Source organism: Haliotis cracherodii, unplaced genomic scaffold (genome assembly GCF_022045235.1).
Source record: "Haliotis cracherodii isolate W230 unplaced genomic scaffold, xgHalCrac1.p SCAF_17, whole genome shotgun sequence".
Classification (NCBI taxonomy): Eukaryota; Metazoa; Mollusca; class Gastropoda; order Lepetellida; family Haliotidae; genus Haliotis; species Haliotis cracherodii.
This window is the reverse complement of record NW_027266272.1, coordinates 17,883,543-17,889,014: the sequence shown is the minus strand read 5'-3', so window position 1 is coordinate 17,889,014 and position 5,472 is coordinate 17,883,543.

Sequence of the window (5,472 nt, the reverse complement as noted above, 5' to 3'; positions counted from 1 at the left end):
CTTCACAAAATAATTTCCAATCTTTGGTTTTAGCTATTTTGACTAGTTTTTGGACCTTGTGGTTTAGTTCGTGAGCTACCGTTATATGGTTATGGTCGCGTTTGGCTCTATTGAAGGCTGTTTTACGTTTGCGTCTAGTTTGTTCTATTTCCTCGTTCCACCATGGTACCGAGGGTTTGCCTACGTTATTTGTTTTATAAGGTATTGATGCTTTGGCTGCGTTAATTATGTAGTCTGTTAGGTTTTTGCAGTAGATTTCTGGGTCCTTATTTTCTAGTTTGGTTAGGTTGGCTTGGTTGCAGATATCCTGAAATTTGTCCCAGTTAGCTTGGTTATAGTTGAATTTTGGTTCTAGGTTTTCTGTTTGGGTAGGAACGTTTGTATTGCCTATGGTAATGTTTATAGGGAAGTGGTCACTACCTAGTGGGGCGTCGTGAACTTCCCATTGAGTACTTTGGGCCAGATCTGGAGTGCATATGGTTAGGTCGATAGCCGACATTTTATGGTTTTTCTTATCGTATCTAGTTGGTTGGTTATTGTTTAGGAGTACAAGGTTATTTGTTTCTATCCATTCAGAGATTAGTTTGCCATGATTATCTATTTTTTCATCTATGCTCCAGGTGGGGTGGTGAGCGTTAAAGTCTCCTAGGAATATAGTTGATTTATTGCTTATTTGCAGTAATTTGTTTAGGTCCTCAGCTTGAATTTTTTGTTCTGCCCAGTGGTATACGTTAATGATGTTTATTTTTTGGTTTTTGAGAGTTATTTGGATGCCGTTTGCTTCTAGGTTTGGTGTGTTTATTTTGATTTCTTCATAGTTAATGTCTTCTCTGATTAGTATTATTAATCCTCCTGCGGCTCTAGCGGTTTTAGGTTTGGCTCGGTCTGTTCTAACTGAGTTGTAGTTTGGTAGAGTAAATTTAGATTTTTTTGAGAATTTGGTTTCTTGGATACAGGCAATGTGCGGGCCCTTATCTTGTTTAAATTTTGCTTTTAGTTCGTGGCCGTGGGAATTTAGTCCATTGGCATTCCACTGAAATATGTTTAGGCCTTCCATTATTTGGGCTTTTAGTGTTTGGAGGTTAGGTTTTTATTTAGGCTAGGGGTTTTTACTTGGTTGAGGTAGGGCTAACTAATTCGAGGCCTATGCTGAAGAATTCGAAGGTAAGGGTTGTCAGTTTAAGCTTATTTGCTACGGTATAGAAAGCTTTAGTGCTAGCGTTTGGGTTTATTTCCTTTAGCATGTATGCGAGAAGGATGGTTAAGTTGTTTAGTTTGTTGTTTGACATTTGCTGAGGCCTGTGTTTAAAGGTTTTGGTTTTTTGGGGGGTTGAGAGAGTTATTTCGTTTATGTCTTCCTCGGTTGTGCATTCATATTCTTCTGTGTTGTTAAGTTTAGTTTCCTCACATTCTATGGGGGTGGTTTGCGTGCGTGCTTGTGTTTGTGGTCTGGATGTGGTTTCCTTACTGTCTAGGTTTTCGGGTTGTGATTGCTTGGGATCGGTTGTTGTTGCCATAGCGGCTGTGGTTTGTATGGTGCCGGGTTGGGTTGTGGCGGGCGTATTGTTACTTGTTTTGCGTGCAGGTGTGGATGTTGTGAATGTGCTAGTGGAGGGTTGTGGGATGGACGTGTGGTGGATGTGTGTTTTGGGTGCTGGATGTACTCTTTGCAGGATGCCATCCCATGCCGAGTTTAAGTGTGGGGTGTTGTTTGGTTGTGGTGTGGGTAGCAGAGGTTGTTTTGTATGCTGTGCTTGTCTTTTTGTTTGGAGTTTGGCCGTGTATCTAAATAAGGTTCCTACTCTAGATGAAATACTAAACCCTCAAAATAAACTAGAAAACTTCAAGGCCCTAGGCAAATCCTAATCAAAACAGACCTAATTAAGCGCATCTAAAAACTAAATAATCTACCAATCCAAAATCCAATAAACATACAAACACCCACCTCACCCGGCTCCCTTAGTTCCCTCTCTGAGGCACCCTTAGTTATTTTCTAAGTATATTGTAAATTGTTAATTGTTCTTGTAAATAAAATTGTGATTAGTCTCCTGTGACTCCGGCTCTTTGCTGACTAATTCCCCAAGAAAAACCAGCACGCCATTTGGAAGGTTTTGTTCACCCAGAACAGTTCCATGATAATTATTACTTGCTAAACTATAATTATATGAAATGATGTATAAATATTACACCATGATAACTCATAAAAGCACTTGATGTAGATCTAATTATTATAAGATAACTTAGTATAAATGTTATACCATGATAGTCCACTCCCTTGCTCAGGAAGGTGTTATCATTGAGGAAGTCCAGCATTTCACATACTTGTTTGCTCAGTCAACTTCGATTGTGTTTGCTTTCATTGTTGACAAATTGTCCTGGACCTCTGGAGATAGGAATACAAAACATCAACATCTACAAGATAGCATTATGGTCACGACCAATGTCAGTAACATTTTAAAGGAGCCTTAGTCCTCTAGATCACAGGGTATGTTATGCAAAAACTAAGATAAATGGTCACTACAAGTGTCAGCACTTTGTAAACGTAGCTTTAATTAAGTTTAAAGGAACCTTAGCCCACTAGAGTGAGTGAGTTGGGTTTAATACCGCTTTTAACAGTATTCCAGTTATATCACGGTGTGTCAGCTTAATGTGGGAGGAAAGCCCGAAGTGATGCAGGTCTCAGACGTTTACCACTTCGATGAAACCCACGAGCACGGGTTTGGTGCTGACAAACCTAGAAACATAATCGGGGCGAACCGGGATTCGAACCCACAATCATAGGTTTCTGGCGCGTCCGAAGGGACGCAACTCTGCATAGCGAATCGCGCCTTAGACGACTGGGCCGACCGTGCCCCCTAGCCCACTAGATCACGGGGTCTTGTGATATAAAACATTAGCAGCTACAAGATACATGGTCGTTAGCAGTGCCCGAGTACTAAGTGATAGGCTCCTTACAGTACTATGACATTGCTAGTTACCGTATATCTTGTAGCTGCAAATGTCTGTTACAAACCCATGTGCACTAGATAAATGCCTGTCAACAGTTAACAAAACCTGTCATTTCAACATGGAGGTGAGGTGAACTGGAGTTAAACGTCGCGTCCAAGATTATTGCACTTATATAGCGACATGCATGTGTGCGTGCGTACGTGCGTACGTGCGTGCGTGTGTGGCTGCCTGTACTAATCGGACTAATGCCATTTTCACAGTCCCTGTTAAAGGCAAAAAAAATATACTCAACAACAAATGACATTACCTTTCAACAAGACAACGCCCGGCCTCCTATTGCTCGACTTGGTCAGGATTCTCTTCAACAAAAGAACGTGAATGTCATCCCCTGCCCAGCTCGCGCCTCTGATCTCTCACCAATCGGGCACATGTGGGATGAGATGGATCGGAGCCTTCGACGTCAACCACGCGTTCCACAGACACCCCAGGAACTCCAGCAGATATGGAGATATCCCACAGGACTTTGTGCGACGCCTCGTCCATTCCATGAGACAAAGATGTGTTGCTTGCATCGCAACCAGAGGTGGACACACACGCTATTGATTTGTAAATTGACATGTTGGCATGTTCATGGGTTGTTGTTTTTATGAAATCACGCATTTTCTGAAGTCAGTATGGCCAATTTAACCATTTGCACACTTACAGGAGTCTTTTATCTGTTGCAAACCGAAATTGTTTCAGATTTGGTAAAAAACATAACTTTGCATTAAAAATCTTATTCAATGTCACAGGAACTTTTGTTGTTCAGTATATATGAATGGATCACTGTAAATCAGTGATGACACCAGATGTTCGCGAAAAGGGTAAGCATTTCCTGAAGCCAGTTATACAACAGCAGGTTGTAAGTAAAGTAACTCTTAAATATGGGGGGTGGTATACTTTGATTGGATCTGTATTGTTAATACTTAGTACAAGCAGACACACGCACGCACGCACGCACGCACGCACGCACGCGAACCGTGCCCATACGTCGCTATATAAGTGCATTAATCTGATTGAAGGTGAGGTGAGGTGAAATGGGGTTTAACGTCGCGTCCAAGATTATTGAACTTACATAGCGACGTGCATGTACGTGTGTGTGTTTGTGGGGCTGCTTGTACTAGTCCGGACTGATGCCGATTTATAGTGCTAGCTCACTGAGATACCATGCCGCTGTTTAAAATGAATACCCCACTCAGACACAGTAAACTGACTCCGAGCCGACCAGTCCTTGTTTTAGCCCCTTAATGCCGGGCGCCAGACAGGGTAACAACAAGTACCATCTTTTAACGTCTTTTGGTATGACGCGGTCGGGGATCAAACCACCTTCGGCTCTCCGGGCGGACGCTCTACCACTAGACCACAGAGGCGGTAGCAATAATCTTGGATGCGACGTCAAACCCAATTTCTCCTGCCTCAAGTTCGCGTGATATGCACTCCATTCGGCCTTATTCGGTCACATGTTTCATTCAGTTCAATTCATTAAATATTCACTGTTTGTGATAATGTATTTTATGTCTTTCGTTGTTGCTTGCTGTTGCTTGGCATAAAAGTGAGTGAGCGAGTATGGTTTTACGCCGATTTTGGCAATATTCCAGCAATATCAAGGCGGGGGTCACCAGAAATTGGCTTCACACATTGTACCCATGTCGGGAATCGAACCCGGGTCTTCGGCGTGACGAGCGAACGCTTTAACCACTAGGCTACCCGACCGCCCCTGGCATAAAAGAGTTATTTCCAGCCAATACAACGTCACTGGTCTATTTAATGAGAAAAGAGAACTATCTCAAGAATGTCCAGTCTCCCATAAATACGACCTTTACAACTCCGCAACAGCACTTGAAATCTATAAAGGCCGATGAGTAGTGTTTATTATGTGAAACCCATAGCCTTCCTGATAGAAGCTTGCTACTGGGTTATGCTCCCAAACACGCGATGGGGTCTATATTTAGGACACACTATCTCAATCATACCTTCCACATGTTACCACTGTGGCTGATACGATTGGCCTACTTAGATTGGCGTTTTGCCAAACAACTGCCTGTCGAAGCACAGAACGAAGTGTTGCCTTTGTCAACAAGTAAACATCACTCAGCTGTAAAGTGTAATTGTTGTGTCCGTGCTAATGTCGAATTTACATAACTATTTGTCAACACAGGACAATATTACTGTTGCTGGGTCACAATACAAACACAATGAAGCATGCAGATAATAGATAGTGCTTGATCAATACAAGAGTTGCACTTCGTTGATAAATTTAACCGTGGTCGTCGTTGTTCTAATCGAAGAGGCACGGAACAGCCCTGTCACGTGATCACATTGACCTGGAAAAAACCCGATTGTAGGTCATCGCTTCGTTTTACCCTGCCGATACCCAAGGGGCGTAACTGCTAGAAAGGCAGTATAAATTTTCGCGCCTTCCATTTGTCAGATTCGATCACGTGATTACACTATCATCGTATAAATATACGCGCAGCACGACCT